This window comes from Schistocerca americana, chromosome 4 (assembly GCF_021461395.2).
Source record: "Schistocerca americana isolate TAMUIC-IGC-003095 chromosome 4, iqSchAmer2.1, whole genome shotgun sequence".
NCBI classification, from domain to species: domain Eukaryota; kingdom Metazoa; phylum Arthropoda; class Insecta; order Orthoptera; family Acrididae; genus Schistocerca; species Schistocerca americana.
This window is the reverse complement of record NC_060122.1, coordinates 156,697,942-156,721,663: the sequence shown is the minus strand read 5'-3', so window position 1 is coordinate 156,721,663 and position 23,722 is coordinate 156,697,942.

Sequence of the window (23,722 nt, the reverse complement as noted above, 5' to 3'; positions counted from 1 at the left end):
TATGAGATAAACATCACGAGAAGCGTTAATGCGAAATTGGGAACTGTAATTTTCGACATACCCTATTTATGCTACGTCATTGAATGTTAATAGTGGCGATACTGTTCTTTGTACATAAACTGTAAACAGAGGGTACAGTGCTGATAGATAGGTTTATACCGGATACGTACCTATCATACATTGAAAAAATGTTTGCGTTTATCGTAGTTGGTTGCCACTGATAATGGCATTTTTATAGGACGTGGGCAGATATACCTAAGCGAAAGAAGAGAAACATGCTGAAAGAGAACATGATGAAAATAGAATATTTTGTGTGACAAGTGTTAAAGCTTTTTAAACGTTATCAGAATTTTTTGTCTTTATTCTTTATTTCTCGATATAGTCACGCTGGGGACGAACGCATTTCTCCTAGTCAGATACCAGTTTCCTAATACTGCCACTGCAGAATGTTGGACTTGCCGACGGAGCCATAACCTCACCTCGGCCTGCTCCGCTTCACTATTACCAAAGTGAAGTCTTCGAAGGTGTTCTTTAACTTTTGGAACAGACGAAAATCGATTGGGCCCAAGTCGAGACTGTATGGAGAATGATCCATGACAGTGAACCCAAGGCATCCGATTGTTGCAGATGTCGCAACGCTCGTGTGTGGTCTGGCTGGTCCGGCATTGCAATAGCGACCGAGATTGTCCTCTACATGTGGACAACTTCTTCGACTCTGAAACTCGATTAGAGAACGCTGTGTCTCACGCACCGACATAGTTACTGTACACATCACCATGTTACACGCTAACATTTGGAGCCGTCTAGTGCTAAAGGGCTGTAAATATACAGACATGAAGAATAAAGACGTAGAATGTTAATAAGTTTTGTTCCATTTAGAAAGCTTTAAGAGTTTTCACATAAAGAATTTGGACGCATTACTTTTCAGTACGCTCTCGTATGTTGATATTGCCAGAAAATTATTTGGGCCTTGCATCGTACAGATAAAATCCCAAAGGTCTATCTCCCTTCGCACAGTTGCGAAGTGCTGCTGAAAGAGAAGACACAACATGGCATAGAATGGGTAGGCTTTGTAACATATAGCCTCGCATATCGTAAAGATAAAACATATTTCAAGCTAAGGAGGATTAGCGGAATGAAGAATAACAACGACCTAAACGTCAAATTCTTGGAGATGCAGTAGAGCAAGTACAAGAATTTTGCTACGTGGGAAACAAAACTACTTATGGGAACTGTTACGACGATTCATTAATGAAAGATATTTGTTACATCAAACTCTAAACTAAAACCAAAGAAGCACTTAGTACATACATTTCGAACAATGGACCCTGCAGAAGTAAAACATGAGCAGGAAACGAAGAAACAGAGAGTTTATGGATTATAAGGTTTCATCATATGTTACACAGTACGATACGGAAGATACACAAGGGAAAGTTATTAGACGAAACAGATGAAGAAACAATACTATACAAAAATCACACCAGAAGAAGGGAACCCCCTTGCCCACTCCAAATTATGATCTCTTCCTCCTTGAATAGGTCACTGGATTGATGACGTTCCATTAATGTGTGTACAGCCACCCAAGAATAATTGCACTACACGATGTTTTAAAACTTACGGATTTTTTTCTGTTAGAGCAGTTTTAATCTCAAGAATGGGCTTTTAGCCATATGTATTCGCCACAGTGTTATCCATATCTGTAAAGGGGAATCTAAAACTTTATTAGGTTTTCTTAAGTACCATTATTTATACTTCGTATATGTGTATAATTAGGATTCGTAATAAAAATCTGGGTGCTTTATTTAATGGAGCAGTGACACTATGTACTTTTTAGAGTCGTCTCACATAACTGTTTTCTTGTCTTTATAGAATTGTGTATAATCTAATAGCAGTGTTTTATATTGTGTAGCTAGGCTGACTAATATCTTGCTTGTATCATAATGTCTAATAATTGTATCTGAGAGAATGAACTTTGCAACAGAAGGAGAGAGATGGGAACGGTTAGGGACAGACAACCTGGAATGAGATAATGGAATTAACAATATATCGTCGGGCAAAACGAAGGTATCTGATCACTAGCGACTGTATAAAAGAAAGGCAAATATAGTTTACGTAACATGCATTCGTAACAGATGCAGGTCAACCGGAAATTCAGTAGTTGATACAGTCAAGAGCATTATACTTCGAAATAAGCACCAGCCTGACTATGGAGCATTTCTCAAGCAGTCAGGCAAGGTTAGGAATATCAGACGCATTAGGGGGCTCAATTCACTTCGTGTGAAACATCCTCAACAAGCCTTTCTGGACGGCGACGTGATTTTCGACGTGGTCATATCGTGTCTTCGGCGAATTCAACATGTTGCGCGACTCAACAGACTAGGCCATTTTCTGCCTGCTTCACGTATGTAATAGTAGTGTTCCTGTGCTCATAGTACTCTATGTAGTGTGTGTCGTGATATGAGTAGAGATGTGTGTGAGAGAGTGTGACTTCTGTAGGCTGTACGGAGGCCATTGTTACAGAAACTCAGCAGAGTACTACGAAAATAATCGCATTAAGAGAAGAACTGAAAGTAAAACTAACACTAAATCAGATGCCAAGAAATCTCAGGTTCATTATAGCTTGTACAAGATAAAGAGAAGAAAAGCTTTCCACATTAATAACAGAATTTAACTCAACGCAAAGCAAATGTTAGCAGACGACGCTAATGACGGAGTGAGTCAATGGGCGTCTGGGTGGAAGATGCCGTTGATGATTATGATTATGAAGTTAATGGGTGCTTCCAGAGAGGAGAAATAAATGGACTGTCGGTTAACAAGCAGAAGACGAGCGTACGAAATATCGGACCAGCTTTGCGACTGGATTCAGGGTTTCCTAGGAGACAAACCCAAGCGCATAATTCTTAATGGAGAGTATTCGGTAGATTTAAAGCTAATCTGGAGACTACACCAGGGCAGCGTTAGAGGGCAGTAACGGTTCTTAAGATATTTACATAAATGATTTTGCCGATAACGTTGAAAGCTCAAAGGTCTATTGTTGTATATGGAAAGTCGTAACGCCACAAATCAGCAGCAAACTGCAGTAGTACGTGACAAAAGTGTGAACTTGATACGTCTACCGCTTCCGGAGAAAAAGAATTCTTAACAGTCGGATGGATAGACAGACAGACAGCAGACAAAAAAACGATCCCATAAGGGACGTGTTTTTACAGGGAGAGCTTTGGAACCCTAAAACTAATCCAACTCTAGTGATCGCGTAATCCGGATGTCTTTTCTTTCAAAATACGTTCTACATAGACATTACTCTGTAACAAAACTTAACTTCTGAATCTTATCCCTGTGCAAAAAACTAAAAGTAACAATTCATTTCCATCAAAGTAATCTTTAGGTGCTTTCAGTGAAACACGAAGACCTACTGTATTGTTGTAGCCTCAATAACAATGAGGTATCTATTACACTGAATGGAGAGATGGAAAATACATTTTTTTTAGTTTGATAATGGAGATTTTTAATTCTATATCTCATAAATTATTTCACTTTACACCGTAAAATGTGGGACATAAAACATTACCCATCTAATTTCATACTGGCGTGCCCCATGTTGCACCACACCAGCAGCCAAATGTGCATGGGCTTCGCGTTAGGTTTGGTGCTTTTACTTTATGACGTAGGGTGCAGAACAGCTGTCATAAATGCTCAATTCATGACATAAAATGCGCCGTTTTCTATGGAAAGCACTCCATTATTCTCGGCACATAGGAGCCTAAACTGTAATGAACAACTGCAGTGAACGTGGAACAAAATGGAAAGGTAAAATAAACAATTAAAACGACTCTGTTTTTATAAAAGTACTCGGGAGAGGGTTTCTAGGACAACTGGCGTACATGATCCAAAATTATACGCTGAAGTGACAGAAGTCATGAGATAGTGATATGCACATTTACAGATGACGGTAGCATCGCGTACACAAGATATGAAAGGGCAGTGCATTGGCAGAACTGTAATTTGTATACAGGTGATTCATGCGCAAAGCTTTTCGACATGATAATGGCCGCACGACGGGAGTTAACAAACTTTGAGCGAGTACTGGCAGTTTGAGCTAGACGCATAGGACATTCTATTTCGAATATCGTTAGGGAATTCAAAATTCCGAAATCCACAGTGTCAAGAGTGTACCGAGAACACCAATTTTATGGCATTACCTCTCACCATGGACAACGCATTGGCCAACGGCCTTCACTTAACGACCGAGAGCAGCGGCGTTTGCCTAGATTTGTCAGTACCAACAGATAAGCAACACTGAGTGGAGTAACCACAGAAACCAATGTGTGACTTACGACAAAAGTATCCGCTAGGAATTTGGCGTTCATGGCTATGGCAGCGGACGACAGACGTGAGTGCCTCCGCTAAAGCACGACATCGTCTGCAGCGCCTCTCCTGGGCTCGTGACCACATCTGTTGTACCTTAGCAAAACCGTGGCTTGACTGGAAACTGTTTTGTTCGGCTTCTTGGAGACCATTTGCAGCCATTTATGGACGTCATGTTCCCACACAACGATGGTATTTTCTTGGATGACAACGTGTCTTGTCACCTGGCCTCGTTGGTTCGCGAATGGTTTGAAGAACATTCTGGACAGTTCGAGCGAATGATTTCTCCACCCAGATCACTCGACACCAATCCCATTGAACATTTAAGGGACACAATGAAGAGATCAGTTCGTGCACAAAATTTTGCACTTTCAACATTTTCGCAATTGTGGACAGCTACAGAGGTAGCGTGGTTCAGTATTCCTGCAGGGGAGTTCTTGGAACATGTTGAGTCCATGCCGGGTTGCTGCACTATGCCGCGATAGCCATGCTTAGAGTATTTTATGTCTTGTTGTTAACGGATGAGCTCAGTGAGTGGTAACGCTACAGCGATTCTCGTCTAATTCCACTGTCATAATTTAAAGGAAGAGGAAGGCACCATATCAGTAGCTTCCATGTACATCTTGTGAAACGACCACGACCGGAACGTCGGAGAAACTGAAAACCTTACGGTGACTTGGCTACTCATGAACGCACAGGAAAAGTTAAAATTATAGAGGCACCAGTAGTATCCTCAGACACATGAAGTAATGTGATTTCCGGAGTAGAGATGTAAATGAAGATACTTTCGGATTATTTCAAGGTTAATTTCGCTCAGTGCGCTTGCTACTGCTGCATAAACAGTGATGAAAAATGGTTCAAATGGCTCTGAGTACTATGGGACTTAACAGCTATGGTCATCAGTCCCCTAGAACTACTTAAACCTAACTAACCTAAGGACAGCACACAACACCCAGCCATCACGAGGCAGAGAAAATCTCTGACCCCGCCGGGAATCGAACCCGGGAACCCGGGCGTGGGAAGCGAGAACGCTACCGCACGACCACGAGATGCGGGCAAACAGTGATGAGGTAGAGGTGGAAAGAACTAACCGGTTAAGACCGCCATGGATATTTCAGTTCGGAATAACCGGTATTGTTGGTGTTTCTTTGGTCTCGGTTATAATGGCTGTTCGTTTTTACTTTTTGCTAACAATCGAGTAAAAAAGCGAAATATCAATTACCCATAGCAGCAGTGTAAAATTCTCGTTTTTAAATAAACCTTTTTTAAGAAAGGAGTATTCGCAAAATCTGTGTTGCCTTGAAATATTGCCTTATGCAATAAATGTTATTTAAATGACAATGCCGACAAAGAAGAGTAACAAACACATCGCACAAGTATTGCTACAGCACTGCTGAGACAATAGTGCCCCTGTTGCCGTGTGTCGTGGTTTAAAGTACGTGTTGTACATGCAGTGTGACTAGCCGCCATTTGGTCCATAGTACAGTAAAGGAGTTCTTTTTGCTTGGTAAAAACTAGGTTGAAGATTTAATATTTTTATTTAGCGCTTACTGTCGGGAGTATATAGAATCCAAGTTTTTGACCTCCATGACCCTGGTCACAATTTTTTGTGGCCAAAAAAAAACAAAACAAAAATAACAAAGAAATTTTGGCACTTTCAGGTTTTCCCCTGTTACTCTGAAACCATGCATCCCACTGAAATTTTAATATCACCACAATGAAAGAGCTTTAAATTTTGCGTCAAATAACCTACTTGATCTCAAAATCGGTACTGCTGTTTGGCCGCAATTAGTTGCCAAAGTTCTGTTATTTTTCTCAAGTTGGCTAAAAAGTCGGCTCCAACGCCTGTATCTCAAAAACGGCTACTTCAAATGAAAAATGTCAAGTTATCAAAGCAGTTGTGCATGAAATATCGTGTTACAAAGGCATCTTGTTTCTCAGTTTTAGGCATTATTAAACGTTCATACACCTTAAACGCAAAGTATGTTTATTTCGGTTTTTTTAAGTCAAAGTTATTCAATAAAATGAAGTTTCCAGTGGCAACGCGGCTCTCTAATGAGCAAAATGTTTTTTCTATGTGTATCTTTTTATATGAAGCTCTCGAAGAATGAAATTGCAATGAAATCCATAACATTAGCTGCTTACAGCTGTTGATAAATATCAACAGGGACAGCTGAAAAGTTTGCTCTGACCGGGGCTCGAACCCGTGATCTCCTGCTTACATGGCAGACGCTCTATCTGAATTTTTTCCGGTATTGTTCGTTGCGTTTTGGTCTGGGCGGACGCCACATGACATTCGTTCAAGTTGAACGTTGAGTCCTTTACTTAGTGTTTTTATTACAAAGGGCCAGCGCCTCGCTGACCGGACTCCGACTGAGCCACCGAAGAAAAAGTAGATAGGGAGACTGCAGGGACTTATCTCTGGCACGCCCCCCCGTGAGACCCACATTTCCTACTTTCTGTCCACACACTACATTTGTAATGCCCCTGCCCACTATACTCATTACTCGCGGCACTCAATCTACCGACATGTCCGTCTTCTTATAGACAAGGCTTACCTGCCAATGATCTCCTTCAGTGCGGATGCACTCACATTGCCACAACTCTTACGGGAATCGGTAGATTGACTGTCGCGAGTAATGATTATAGTGGGCAGAGGCACTAAAAATGTAGTGTGTCGACAGAAAGTTGGAAATGTGGGTCTCACGGGGAACGCGCCAGAGATAAGTCCCTCCAGTCACGCTGTCCTCTGTGTCATCGGTGGCTCCGTCGGATAGAGCGTCTGCCATGTAAGCAGAAGATTCCGGGTTCGAGTCCCGGTCGGCACACACATTTTCAACTGTCGCCGTTGATATTTATCAACGCCTGTAAGCAGCTAAGGGTCTGGCTTTCATTGTAATTTCGTATCGTTTTAAGTTTCTTCATTCAGGTGTATTTTTCTTCATTTTTAATCCGTGCCTTAATTGTTGAGGGTGGGTTAGTACAATGGAATCCAAGTATTTATGTACGAATAATATAAATATTTGTCAAATAAACAAGAAGTGGAATAACAATATTTAATCAACACAATGTAAATATCAGACTCATGTATTGTCAAGTTTCAATTCCGTCGAGGTCGTTGGGGAGGCTGCGGTAGCTCGCAGTCTATGATCTGATCTTCAGGATCAACTGCGGCACGTTCTTCAGCTTTCTCGTCCTGGAACATATCAACAATATCTTTGTCATCCTCGTCGAGCTCAATTTCTGTGGCATTCTCGCAAGATAAGCCACAAAAGTGTTAGCACATAGAGGAGCAGTTCAGTCCGGATTTGCGACATCCACATATTGCTGTGCATCCTGCTTTGCATGCGCAGGAAACCACCTTCATCTTCAGCAGCATGTGTGGTGCCTCGTCTTTCGCCATCATCACGGGAAAACAACCTGGTAAGTTTTCCTCCTGCCCCATTGGCATGGATCTGTTTTTTTCCCCAGCCAATATTGTACTTGACCGTAGGATAACAATGAGTACCCCCGTGCTGCGTACGATGTCGGAGATAGCCTTCCAAGTTTGAAATATTTTCTCGGGGCAGACTTTTCAAAAGCTCGTGCCTGAGAGCGCCCAAAGACGTGCAGTTGGAATTCCGATACAGTGCTAAAATCAGCTATTCCCCTGCCTGTGCTATTACGTCTTGAGAGACTGAGCGTTTAACAAAATCAGCAGCTTGCAATTTGAGGTGTGGTTGTTGTTCCATAAGATTTAGTAATTTCTCTTTTCCTTGGCAATAAAAGAAGATGTGGTATCACACCCTGTAAAGGCGTGATTTGAAAGGGTAAATGAAGTATCGAAATTGAAAAAATTACTTGATTTTCCTCTTCCCGGCTTACGGAAGTACAATATATTATTTTTGTTTCCTCGGCCCATTAGAAGTACGAGCACATCACTGTTCTCGTTCACGATTGCCACACTGTAAGACTCAGCAACTTGGAAAACAGCTGTCTCCACAATTAATGAATCCGCATTTCTTCTGCCTATAGCAGCTGAATACCTCCACTTCCCAATGAGCATCAAAATCAAGCGGTTCATGTTGCTGTTATTTACGAGAAACTCTTCCTGTGTGGCTGTAACATTTGTGACTTCATCGAAAATGATATCTGATGAAGAACCTGGTGTCTTTAAACGCCGATATCTTTCAGAAGAGTTTGTTCCCCAATGCGAAGCATCACTTGAGTAGCCAGCGAATACAAATGTGATTCCGGATACGTAGAGATTTCTGAAATAGCTTTATGTTTCATATAGATGTGCCAGACACCCTTATGGAGCAGGTGACCACCATCCACCACAAAGCTTCTTATTTTGGGTACTTCATTCTGTTGTAGAGGTGTGACTGCATCATAGAGAGATGATTTTGTACCTGTATTGAGACCGTCTTCTGTAAATAACGATATGGGGAAAGTTCAAATGAGAAACAGAACTCTCAAGTCTTTATCAGACTGCTTGATAACACACAGTCTGTGAAACAATGTTAAGGGGTTTCTGGTAGGAATCCTCTTCATCTCTATACTGAGAGCCGTAGTGCAGGATGCAAGTGTTATAACCTTAAGGTTGCGTTGAAATGAGACGCTTTAAAAGTTCTCTCCTTTAATTCTGGCGATCCCTTAATTCCTACTACTAATGCACCATGACAATTTACTGATTCGTCAACAATTACGCCACTGTTTATTGACATAAGCACATTACAGTTTGAAAAAGTTGGCTGTCTTACCAGCCAGTCATTCAGTTGGTCACTGTCTGTTGCATTTCGTTCTCTGCGTGAAGCCCTAAATCCACATGTTGCTCGCCTGTTCATGATGATTCATGATGATTCTTCAATTTTTTGACAAACGACCTGTAAGGATGCATCCCTAAAGCCCATTTTGTGAGTACAGAATCTGAAATTCCAAGTCCGTGAGTTAAACCGCCTTTCTATTTCATTGTCTTCATTAAGGTTTACTGTGTTGTCATATCAGATCACACACCGCACCAAAATTTATCACTTCGCCTAATGGTGGAGAAACATTCAGTTGTAAAATTGTTGAATTCAGCAGCTTACATTCGGTGTTCCATTATGAGCAACTGTTGTAAGTAAATGTGAGCACTTTTAGCATACATGTAAAGACCAGCAGAATGAAAGTATGGTAAAATTTTCTTAATCGCGATTAAGTGCAGATTTCAGTTTCTAGCAGGTTGAGCTTCGATTAACTGTTTTGTGAGTGTAACCATGGCTTTCAATCATATGAACGCTTAATAATGCGTATTAAATGAAAAACTAGATGCTTTTGTAAGATGAAATTTCATGCTCTACTACTTTGATAACTTGACATTTTTCGTTTGGGGTAGCCATTTTTTAGTTTCAGACGTTGGAGCCGACTTTTTAGCCAAGCTGGTAAATATGATCGAATTATGACAACTGATTACGGTTAAACGGCTGCACCTATCTTTGTCATTTAAGCAGGTCAATCGAAGCTAAATTTAATGCTCTATCATTACGCTAAGGACAAGATTTTCGGTAATATGCATGGTTTCCGAGTAGTAGGCGATAATCTGAAAAAGTGCGAAAATTTCAGAGTTTTTTGGCGCGAAAAGGTGTCCCGAGGGTTTTGGAGGTCGAAAACTTGGATTCTAAGTACCCTCAATTACACTGAAGAGCCAAAGTAACTGAAACACCTGCCTAATATCGTGTAAGGCCCCCGCGAGCAGGCAGAAGTGCCGCGACACGATGTGGCATGGACTCGACTAATGTCTGAAGTAGTGCTGGAGGGAACTGACACCATGAATCCTGCAGGGCTGTCAATAAAACAGTACAAGGGGGGTGGAGATTTCTTCTGAAGAGCAAGTTGCAAGGCATCCCGGATATGCTCAACAGTGTTCATGTCCGGGACGTTTGGTGGCCAGAGGAAGTGTTTAACTCAGAACAGTATTTCTGGAGCCACTCTGTAGCAATTCTAGACGCATGGGGTGTCGCATTGTCCTACTGGAATTGCCCAAGTCCGTCGGTACGCACAATGGGCATGAATGGATGCAGGTGATCAGACAGGATGCTTATGTACATCTCACCTGTCACAGTCGTATCTAGACTTATCAAGGGTCCCATATCACAGCAACTGCACACACTCCACACCATTATAGAGCCTCCATCACCTTGAAAAGTTCCCTGCTGACATGCAGGGGCCATGGATTCATGAGGTCGTCTCTATACCCATACACGTCCACCAAGCTCGGTACAATTTGAAACGGGACTCGTCCGAACCGGCACCATGTCCTCAACACTACAACGTCAGCGTTGACGGGCCCAGGCGAGCGTAAAGCTTTCTGTCTTGCAGTCATCAAGGTTACACGAGTGGGCCTTCGGCTCCGAAAGCCCATATCGATGATGTTTCATTGAATGGTTCGCACGCTGACACTTGTTGATGGCCCAGTATTGAAATCTGCAGCAATTTGCGGAAAGGTTGCACTTCTGTCACGTTGAACGATTCTCTTCAGTCGTCGTTGGTCCCGTTCTTGCAGGATCTATTTTTCGGCCGCAGCGACGTCGGAATCTGATGTTTTATTAGATTCCTGATATTCACGGTACACCCGTGAAATGGTCGTACGGAAAAATTCCCACTTCATCGCTACCTCAGAGATGCTGTGTCCCATCGCTCGTCCGCCGACAACAACACCACGTTCAAACTCGCTTAAATTTTGATAACTTGCCATTACAGTAGCAGTAACCGATCTAACAAATGCGCCAGATTCTGCCTGTTTGCGTATGTCAATACGCATGCCTACACCAGTTTCTATGGCGCTTCAGATGAAAAAATTAAATATTCTACCTCATTTTTTGCAAGCAAAGGGCATTTTTGTGACGCCGTTATTGGACTGCCATGCCAGCAACCTGGTCCCTATCACCAACTAGTGCGTGTTCCAGCTGTAATGCTGGGCAGCGGGCAGTAGGGACTTTAAAAACATGTTCATTAGGTTTTCAAAAACAAAGAAAAACAAAAAATTTACGCAGTATATGGCAGGAAATTGTTGTTATGTGGTTTGACTTGCTGTAACTCTGCTTTAAAAATTTTATAAAGTTAGCTTCGTTATTTTACAAATCCCTATTAGTGTGGAACTGGTGGACGGTTTGAACATTGGGCGGTAGGTGATCCCTGGTATGCACTGTTTCTCACCGGGCATCCGTTGTATTCCAGCATCGCACCAGCGCTAGTCAGGAAATATTTTTACGAAGAGGCCTAGCAATGAAGTAGAGTATTTCATTTGCTTTAAGAGATTAAAGATTTGTCTACGAAGTAATGAAGGAGGGAGGAAATTATGTTAACTGTAATAAATTAAACATGTAACAAATCGTTCATGCACTCCTGGAAATGGAAAAAAGAACACATTGACACTGGTGTGTCAGACCCACCATACTTGCTCCGGACACTGCGAGAGGGCTGTACAAGCAATGATCACACGCACGGCACAGCGGACACACCAGGAACCGCGGTGTTGGCCGTCGAATGGCGCTAGCCGCGCAGCATTTGTGCACCGCCGCCGTCAGTGTCAGTCAGTTTGCCGTGGCATACGGAGCTCCATCGCAGTCTTTAACACTGGTAGCATGCCGCAACAGCGTGGACGTGAACCGTATGTGCAGTTGACGGACTTTGAGCGAGGGCGTATAGTGGGCATGCGGGAGGCCGGGTGGACGTACCGCCGAATTGCTCAACACGTGGGGCGTGAGGTCTCCACAGTACATCGATGTTGTCGCCAGTGGTTGGCGGAAGGTGCACGTGCCCGTCGACCTGGGACTGGACCGCAGCGACGCACGGATGCACGCCAAGACCGTAGGATCCTACGCAGTGCCGTAGGGGACCGCACCGCCACTTCCCAGCAAATTAGGGACACTGTTGCTCCTGGGGTATCGGCGAGGACCATTCGCAACCGTCTCCATGAAGCTGGGCTACGGTCCCGCGCACCGTTAGGCCGTCTTCCGCTCACGCCCCAACATCGTGCAGCCCGCCTCCAGTGGTGTCGCGACAGGCGTGAATGGAGGGACGAATGGAGACGTGTCGTCTTCAGCGATGAGAGTCGCTTCTGCCTTGGTGCCAATGATGGTCGTATGCGTGTTTGGCGCCGTGCAGGTGAGCGCCACAATCAGGACTGCATACGACCGAGGCACACAGGGCCAACACCCGGCATCATGGTGTGGGGAGCGATCTCCTACACTGGCCGTACACCACTGGTGATCGTCGAGGGGACACTGAATAGTGCACGGTACATCCAAACCGTCATCGAACCCATCGTTCTACCATTCCTAGACCGGCAAGGGAACTTGCTGTTCCAACAGGACAATGCACGTCCGCATGTATCCCGTGCCACCCAACGTGCTCTAGAAGGTGTAAGTCAACTACCCTGGCCAGCAAGATCTCCGGATCTGTCCCCCATTGAGCATGTTTGGGACTGGATGAAGCGTCGTCTCACGCGGTCTGCACGTCCAGCACGAACGCTGGTCCAACTGAGGCGCCAGGTGGAAATGGCATGGCAAGCCGTTCCACAGGACTACATCCAGCATCTCTACGATCGTCTCCATGGGAGAATAGAAGCCTGAATTGCTGCGAAAGGTGGATATACACTGTACTAGTGCCGACATTGTGCATGCTCTGTTGCCTGTGTCTATGTGCCTGTGGTTCTGTCAGTGTGATCATGTGATGTATCTGACCCCAGGAATGTGTCAATAAAGTTTCCCCTTCCTGGGACAATGAGTTCACGGTGTTCTTATTTCAATTTCCAGGAGTGTAGTATACAATAAAAATAGGAAGTAGGTGATTTGCTGCCCGTGTCTGCATTATATTCGTTTTCCTGGTTGTAGACCTTGAAAACAGATAAATTAACACAAAAAATTCACTTCTTCAACCTCAGTTTTCACCGGTTAGCACTGACAACTCACTTTGTCCAAGTATTACTATGATCCCCGATACAACATGACTTTTGAGCACAGTTTTAAAATATTACAATCAGCAGGAGAACACCCGATGACTTTTTGTAGTATTCGCTCACTTACCACTTTTCCAGAACAGCAGTGAACGCTGGACAGCCTGAGTTTTCTTTATTTGGCTATTTGATTTGACATTTTAATTCTATGTACCGCGGTCTAAGGCGCCTTCCCTCGGTTCGCCCGGCTCCCCCCGTCGGAGGTTCGAGTCCTCCCTCTGGCATGGGTGTGTGTGTTGTCCTTAGCGTAAGTTAGTGTAGTAACACCTATTTTTCCAAAGCTGTTTCACAGAGGAAGACCGCACTGCAGTTCCTTCTCTAAATCCTCGCACAAACGAAAAAATGGCTGACATGGGAATAAGTGTCCAAGGAACAGAAAAGCAACTGAAATCACTCAACAGAGGAAAGTCCACTGGACCTGATGGGATACCAATTCGATTCTACACAGAGTACGCGAAAGAACTTGCCCCCCCTTCTAACAGCCGTGTACCGCAAGTCTCTAGAGGAACGGAGGGTTCCGAATGATTGGAAAAGAGCACAGGTAGTCCCAGTCTTTAAGAAGGGTCGTCGAGCAGATGCGAAAAACTATAGACCTATATCTCTGACATCGATCTGTTGTAGAATTTTAGAACATGTTTTTTGCTCGCGTTTCATGTCATTTCTGGAAACCCAGAATCTACTCTGTAAGAATCAACATGGATTCCGGAAACAGCGATCGTGTGAGACCCAACTCGCTTTATCTGTTCATGAGACCCAGAAAATATTAGATACAGGCTCCCAGGTAGATGCCATTTTCCTTGACTTCCGGAAGGCGTTCGATACAGTTCCGCACTGTCGCCTGATAAACAAAGTAAGAGCCTACGGAATATCAGACCAGCTGTGTGGCTGGATTGCAGAGGTTTTAGCAAACAGAACACAGCATGTTGTTCTCAACGGAGAGACGTCTACAGACGTTAAAGTAACCTCTGGCGTGCTACAGGGGAGTGATATGGGATCATTGCTTTTCACAAAATATATAAATGACCTAGTAGATAGTGTCCATGCAGCTTTTCGCGGATGATGCTGTAGTATACAGAGAAGTTGCAACATAAGAAAATTGCAGCGAAATTCAGGAAGATCTGCAGCGGATAGGCACTCGGTGCAGGGAGTGGCAACTGACCCTTAACATAGACAAATGTAACGTATTGCGAATACATAGAAAGAAGGATCCCTTATTGTATGATTATATGATAGCGGTACAAACACTGGTAGCAGTTACTTTTGTAAAATATCTGGGAGTATGCGTGCGGAACGATTTGAAGTGGAATGATCACATAAAATTAATTGTTGGTAAGGCGGGTCCAGGTTGAGATTCATTGGGAGAGTCGTTAGGAAATGTAGTCCATCAATAAATGAGGTGGCTTACAAAACACTCGCTCGACCTATACTTGAGTATTGCTCATCATTGTGGGATCCGTACCAGGTCGGATTGACAGAAGAGATAGAGAAGATCCAAAGAAGATCGGCGCGTCTGGTCACAGGGTTATTTGGTAAGCGTGATAGCGTTACGGAGATGTTTAGCAAATTCAAGTGGCAGACTCTACAAGAGGGGCGCTCTGCATCGCAGTGTAGCTTGCTGTCCAGGTTTCGAGATGTTCGTTTCTGGATGAGCTATCGAATATATTGCTTCCTCATACTTATACCTCCCGAGGAGATCACGAATGTAAAATTAGAGAGATTCGAGCGCGCACGGAGGCTTTCCGGCAGTCGGTCTTCTCGCGAAACATACGCGACTGGAACAGGAGAGGGAGGTAATGACAGTGACACGTAAAGTGCCCTCCGCCACACATTGTTGGGTGGCTGGCGGAGTATAAATGTAGATGTAAATGTAGATGTAGTAGTGTGTAAGCCTAGGGACGGATGAACTCGGCAGTTTGGTCCCATACGAACTTACCACAAGTTTCCAGAATTTATATCTATCTTGTAACTTCGCTCGATTTTTGTGTATATTACAGGAAATAACATGAATAAAAAACCGGAAACCGGTTATTTTGAGCGGTTTTAACAATCAGATTACACTGGCGTGGAAACAAACTTATATAACCGAAAACCGGTTTTTTCAGTGATAACCGACATTCTTACAATGAGATGCAGGAGTCTTGGCCAATTCAAAACAAAATTCGCGTACGTTTCTAAACCCTTTTTTTTCCTGCAACCTGCAGCCATTCTTAGGTGACAGCGCGTCGTTCTTCCTTGCGCGCGAGGGAGCCAAATCTCTTAGCGGAGCGAGTCGCCTTGCATCTGCGGCTGCATTGTTCCGCCAGCTTCCGAACGGCGCTTGATTAAAAGTGGGATTGTGTAACGCGCTGTGGCAGCTGCGTCCGCCGCGAAAACAATGAGCATTGTTGTCAGGGGCAACGGGGAAGTGTCGGCCGGCGGCCGGGGCCACTTCCTGTTCATTAATCAAAAGCAGCCGGAGCGCGCTACATTTTAAATCGTTAACACAGACAATACGCCGCGCCGTGCGGAGCCGTTGTGGCAAACGGAATAATTCCGGCCTCCTCGCCGTGACAGCCCAGATTGTGATTTATTACTCTTTTCGCTGAATCCTCCGTCGGCTGAAAATGGATGGATAAACAAATAAAAAGTTGATCGTATCAGTCATACATCTGGACAGGTGGAACGAACAACAGATAAAGCAACAGTCTGATATTCCGAATTTCAAGAAGTTGACTATAATAAACAAGATTCGTGCTACTGAATCTGGAGTGCTATAGCCGACTGTTTCCCGTAGTGCTTATCAGTAGTTACAAGGCAGACATCAAGACTAAAGGTCAAAAAGACAAAAAGTACTAGAGATCAGTTCTGTGTCGCAACATCTATTCACGTAACTTGCATTTCAATTTTCTGTGCAGTCAGCTTTATTATCAAAATACTTACAATGAGGTGACTAAAGTCATTGGAAAGCGACATGCACGTATACAGATGGCAGTAGTACACAAGGTACAAAAGAGCAGTGCATTGGTAAACTAATTGTCGTGTGACTAGGGCCTCCCGTCGGGGAGACCTCTCACCTGGTGCAAGTCTTTCGATTTGACGCCACTTCGGCGACTTGTGCGTCGATGGGGATGAAATGATGATGATTAGGACAACACAACATCCAGTCCCTTAGCGGAGAAAATCTGTGACCCAGCCAGGAATCGAACCCGGACACTTAGGATTGACATTTTGTCGCGCTGACCACTCAGCTACCGAGGGCGGACTAGTACACTGCCGGCCAGGGTGGCCGAGCGGTTCTAGGCGCTACAGTCTGGAACCGCGCACCCGCTACTGTCGCAGCTTCGAATCCTGCCTCGGGCATGGATGTGTGTGATGTCCTTGGGTTAGTTAAGTTTAAGCAGATCTAAGTTGTAGGGGACTGATGACCTCAGAAGTTACATCCCATAGTGCTCAGAGCCATTTGAACCATTTTGAACTAGTACATTGGTGGAACTGTCATTTGTACTCTGGTGATTCATGTGAAAAGATTTCCGACGTGGTTATGGCTGCACGACTGGTAGTAACGAATTCTGAGCTTGGTTGGCAGTTAGAGCTAGACACCTGGGACATCCCTTTTCGGAAATTTCGAGATCCACAGCGTCAAGAGTGCGCCGACAATCCCAAATTTCAGACATTACCTCTCACCAAGGATAACGCAGTGGCCGACGGCCTTGACTTAATGACAGAGAACACTGGCGTTTCCGTAGTTGTCGGTGCTAACAGACAAGCTAACAGACAAGGAACTCCCGTCGATCAACCGCTGCCGGAGCCTACTAAAGCCATATTTCACCGCACTGTCCTGACGGATACGTCCCGCATCGATTTCTGCTGTTATTTCGCTCAGTGTTGCTTGTTATTTATTTCTCGTTCAGCTACAGGCAAAGCGTGATACACTTACAAACATCAACATAAAAATTTAAATTAACATTAACAATGATTTACAATAAAATTTTCAGGGTTTCCAGCCACAAAAGTGCTTGGTCACTTATCACATGTATGTCCATCAGATTTCCTCCCTTAAGTCCGTGTACGTCGCACTCAACTATATGCTGCATGGTTTGACTCTCTCCGCACTCACAATTGGGGTCCTGGGAGAAACCCCACTTTTTCAACAAATATCCGCACCGGACAGGTGTTGGTCGGTGCGGATATTTATTGAAAAAGTGGGGTTTCTCCCAGGACCCCAATTGTGAGTGCGGAGAGAGTCAAACCATGCAGCATATAGTTGAGTGCGACGTACACGGACTTAAGGGAGGAAATCTGATGGACATACATGTGATAAGTGACCAAGCACTTTTGTGGCTGGAAACCCTGAAAATTTTATTGTAAATCATTGTTAATGTTAATTTAAATTTTTATGTTGATGTTTGTAAGTGTATCACGCTTTGCCTGTAGCTGAACGAGAAATAAATAACAAGCAACACTGAGCGAAATAACAGCAGAAATCGATGCGGGACGTATCCGTCAGGACAGTGCGGCGAAATATGGCTTTAGTAGGCTCCGGCAGCAGTTGATCGACGGGAGTTCCTTTTGCTAACAGCACGAAATCGTCTGCAACGCCTCTCCTGGGCTCGTGGCGATATCGTTTGAACCCTAGACGACTGGCAAACAGTGACTGGTCAGATGAGTTCGATTTTCAGTTGGTAAGAGCTGATGTTAGTGTTCGAGTGCTGCGCAGACCCTACGACGCCATGGACCTAAGTTGCCAACAGGGTACTGTGCACGCTGGTGGTGGTTCTGTAATTATGTGGGTTTTGTTTACATGGAATGTATTGGGTGCTCCACAAATGAATTGATCATTCACTGGAAACAGTTATGTTCGCTACTCGGAGACTATTTGCAGCCTTTCATGCTCTTCATGTTCCTGAACAACGATGGAATTTTTATAGATGACAGTGCGCCAATGGCACTGGGCACAGTTGTTCGTGATTGGTTTGAAGAACATTCTGGACAACTCGAACGAATGATTGGCCAATGAGATGGTGCGTCATGAATCCAATCGAACATTTGTGGGACATAATACAGATGTCAGTTCGTGCACAAAATCCTACATCGGCAACGCTTTGGCAAGTATGTGAGCTATAGAGTAGTCATGGCTCAATATTTCTGAAGGGGACTTCATACGACTTGTAGATTCCATACCACGTGGAGCTGCATTACGCCGGGTAAAAGGAGGAACACGATATTATTACATGACTTTTGTCATCTCACTGTATTTTACTAAGCTTCAAGATTTCTCTCAAATGCCCTGCATAGAGCTGGGACTGTATTCGGTCAAGAAGAACTGAAGATTTCGACATTTTAGTGAGAGAGTACCATTTCATGCTGCATAGGAGGAGAGCCACTGAATACAAGACGAGGGCTCTTCGTTTGCACGTTGAGCGTTTGGCGCCAATCCTAGGTTAACAACAGCTTCTGGCCTTGCGACTTCCCTATTTGCAGCAGCTTCATCCAAGACAACCTCACGGAGCCATCAACATTATCTCTCACTTAATTGATATATAGAACCGTAATGGTTCTATGACACATCCTTGGTGATACTAAGGCTCTTCCTAGACCCTTTATCTAATGAACATGACGGTTCTGCTTCAACCAACCGACCAGGCAGAAAAATGAAGACTGGTTGCAGGTGTCTTAAAGAGCGAACGTTAACTTTTCTTTATTGTAATGTTTCCAGCCAAGCTTTTTTTATTGTAGTGATCAAGTCTGGCCCAGCTTTGGCTACACGGAAAAGCTTGTGGAAGGAGGTGATAGTTCTTTCCACAGATGAAACTGAGTTACAAATAACAAACTTTTAGGAACACATTTGTAAGATTAATTCATTAAATTACAGAACTACATATTTCCATCGCGAATGATTGTTCGTGTTTACGTAAACCATGTTAGACCGGTTTCGGCTATACAGCCTCTTCCAAGTTGACAGATCCATAACTATGTCTGTGAAATCATAAACCACAATCAGAGCAACTAATTTAATTACAGATCTAAGCTATGAAGTGATATCGTTACCGAGAAGGTGCTAATGGTGATGTGTTCGATTATGTGTTGGGTGTGTATTAATGTTCAGAACCTATGGATAAATATTATTATACATCGGTCTTACGAAATAGCGGGCGGAAATTAAATACTAGCGAACCCGGCAACGCTTCCCAATAGCTAAATATGTACGGAAAGTGGATATACGTCCTAATCTCCTTTCCCCCCTCTCTCTGTCCCTCTCCTCCTCCTCCCTCACTTTTTGCGTCTCCTCCTCCTCCACCCTATCTCTGTCCATCACCTTCCCCCGCTCCCTGTACCTCGTAATCCCACACTCTCTCTATCCAACTCCTCATCTTTCTGCCTATATCCTTCTCCTCCTTCTTTACATCCATTTTCTCTTGTATCCTCTGTCCATCTCGCTCCTCCCCTCTCTCTGACCTTATTAATTGTTATTGTAAACGGAATCTTGATTGGGGATGGATGTCAAAATGAATGGGCAAATCGTTTGAAATCATTAGTATGCGAGATATGAGAGAGACCTTTCCAGTTGCTGGATCTGGGAGGATAGTAGCTATAATGACAGTATTTCGCATGGTTTTAATCTACGAACGGGTAGGATTATAAAGTTATCCGTAAACACAACTTTCTTGTTTTCTGTTAAAAACGGCACTTTTCCACAACACAGCATAGCATCTTCTTTCTCACAGTAGGTTTAATAGAAAATATTGGCTAACATGCGTATCTACAGTGGCTGAGGCTGTGTTATGTCTATCAGTCAGGCAATCATTGGTCGAGAAGGACTTCATCCAACAGAATCTTACCTTGTATTTGTGTGAAATGAAACAAAACATTGTCTATCAGTCAGACAGACAGTTGGTCTAGAAGGGCTTCATCCAACCAAATGTTACCCTGTATTTGTGTGAATTGAAACAAAACAGATTCAGCAAGAAGAAGAGTCTTTCGTTCCATTTCGTTATACTGAAACAGAACAATTTCAGTAAGTTCATGAATTTACTCAAATGAGATAATTTGGAATTCATTGTTTCGACAATAATTTGGTGTTTTTAAAGCGTTCATCTCAAGGCTTGATGATGAACAATACTTTATGTCTTCCCGTCCTGAGAGAAAAGGATAGCTATGTTGGTTTACCGACTCTTGAGCATGCTACATGCCCATGGGATAAACAAGGCAGTTCAGGGTTTATTCTACATACTTCCACCGACTGACCTTGCGGTTTATTAATCGCCATTGCGAATGCACTGGGAGATGGACACGCTTCCATTGAAACGGTAAGTCGGTTGGAATCGGTACTATTATTGAATCAGAAAATCATCGCCTTTGAACTTTCCTATGATTATCATTGCTTCAATCTCGTTGTTCATCAGCTCTTTAACAGCGAATCTTGTTCCACTGAACAGTTTCTGTGGGTTCAGATTGCGGAACAGGAGCATCACCGAGCCTACCATGAGCTGCAAACTGTGCGGTGGGATTCCTCGCAAACCCAATTAATTCAGCAGTCTCTTTTGTCGACGTTCAAAATTATTTTGTGCTATGCTCCAACAGAGGAAGTCTAACTCGACTATCCGCTGTTCTTGAGTCATAATCAATCACGCTGCAGAATTTCTTATCCCATTTACCTCCACATGCTGTCTTTGCTGTTCGTCGGTCTCACTGACTCGACCATCATGTGGTTGGCTCGCGTTGCTCGTACACCGACCGATATTTCGACGCCTCACTGCTGGCATTTTTTTCGACGAAAGAAACCATGAACTGAAATCAATTGAATCTTTGAAACACACCAAAGATACTCTCACTATCGATAACACGTTGCAGTAATCGCATTCAATCGTATTGTTTTCCCAAAATATTCATTGCAGAATTTGTTGCTGTTATGAAAACATGCGACAGTAAAAGTATCAAACTGAACGTCACATTTTTTTATGAAAACTTGTGACAGGAGAAATGTCAAAACGACAGTCACACTTTCTCCATTGAGATTTTCATACAAACATACCATCCAGGCTTCCAGCCTTTCCAGGGGATTTTCCAAAAATGTTCTTTCATACAAACCTTGTCCTGACAATTGCGAACACAACAGCAATCAATCAAATCGATCGAGCCATTCAGAGTGATGATCCATCATACATGCGGCAACTGATGTTTATTTACACTGTCTTCTCTTTGCTTTTGACCACAACAGGAACTTCGCTTGTTCTTTTTACGTACCGGTAGTCATCACCACAGGTAACAATTTTTCTATGGGTCGATGCTACAATCCTTGCCTGAGGGAGGATACTTTTTTTTGCGAAAACTCCCATAGATTAAACACTTTCCTTTGTGAAGTTTTTGTAATTTTAGCCATTGGTGTCACAAGAAAACTAAACCCAGCTCACGTGGCAACAATTATAACGTCCTTTCGCATTTATTACCCAAGGATGACTTAAAAAATGTGCACAAGAAGTGTAATCTGCGTCGGACCATAGGCTGTAAACTGCATTATTTTTGCGCTTTTATCGACATAAGTGGAAGTAAACGTAATACGAACAAGATTATATCGCTTAAAAGTTTAGTTTCATTTCTTCTGAAACTACTTTTGGCTGAAGTTGTGTTTAGTTTGGATAAAAACAGATGAGAAATACCATAGCTAATGTTGATGTGTAATATCAGCAATAATCACAATACTGAGAGAAAAATTTCAGTAACAGAATGTGCTGTGTATACTCATAAACGTTAGTAACAAAAATTTATAAGTTTTTACTGCGAATTACTGCACGAGAGTAGAATTTATGTTAATTCTCAATTCCAAAACTCATTGCAACACTTTTCTTAATAATCACAGGCGAAAAGAAATGTAAGTATAATGCTTCAGATTTCATTTGTCGCGTTTATATCTGTGTGACTATTATTAAGTTAACTGTAACGCGAACTGTAAAGCCACGTATTTTATGCTATTGTAATAGGTCTCTCGACTGAAAACTATACTCTGTTCATCATAAGAACAAACCTGCTGTAAACATTACGCCATGTGTTCTTCCGCGTTTGCTTGAATCTCATTGGATTTCGTTTCACGTGCAGCAGAAGCCAAGTTGTGACCAGTACATTCAGCTACGATCATAAGGACATGTTTTATGTGTTAAACTTTTACAGCACTGTCTAATCGGCGGTCCAACTAGCCTGCAATACTATGACCAGTTGCAATTCAGACGGAAAAAGGGACGGGCAATGAAACAGTATAGCTTCGAATGTCATTTAATTTTTAAAGAGAATGAAATATCAGACAAAACTCCAGCGACCACGCGCTTCTTAGGTTACCAGACGGAAAGCATAAAATGCTCACGTTCTCTCTTGATATAGTATTATAATCAAAAACAAGTGTGTTGAAAATGCCTAACTTAAACACAGAGTAATTTTTCTGAGTGAGCCATGTGTGATGCAAAAGTATACTGCAGAGATTTCACATTACTGTTAAGCCAGTGAAGGTAGTAATTATAGTCAGTAGTCTGGTAATTTCGTAGCTCCTTCCTTATCCGAATCCGAAAAATACATTGCAGTACTGGAACTGTCATCTGTTACGTTGATAATGAGTCAATCAACAACAGAATCCACGAAACCACCCGGGCGCCGCATTTTCTCCTCTTCTTTTATTACGTGTCATTCTATATCCCGCCAACGTTCGGCATATCTGTGGTATAAAACAATGGACGTAGTCCAAATAAAGAGTATTTAGTTTCCATATTTGCCTTAAAAATTAAATTGTTTTGTTTTCTTTTTTTAAGCAACATTTGTTAACGGTCTTCATAAAATATCGATAATTGAGAATTTATATTTGAAACGAAAACACGAATTTCGCATGCAATATGTTATTAAAAACAAGAAGACGTGCATTATTCACAAAAATGATGATGAATTTTACAGTTACGAGATGTCGATAATTCAAATTGAACGAGAAAAAAAATTGACGCAAGCGGGACTTCAACCAGCGGACCACGTGCTGCAATAATTCATCCATTTATTACATACCAATTCCACTGCACACCAACATGCAATTTCGTTGCAACTTTATCTAATACAATCCTTCGGAATACTTCAAAGCCGCTTACCTATGCAAATTTATGACAAACATTAAGAGCAACATGTTTCTCGGCACTTTTTAACCATGTTCCAAACGCGTTTCACTACGGAGCAGCAACCAGCCTGTCATTTTCATACTGCGTGTTAACAGCGCGACAATCAGAGCACAACAGCGCAGACTGTGACTATACACTATTTCTGAAACAAAAACTACATAACCAAAGATTTTAACTAAGAAAAACGTTGATGGCTGTTAATACATTGAACATCTTAAAGTTTCATTTAACGTAACTTAGTAATAATTAATCTAAT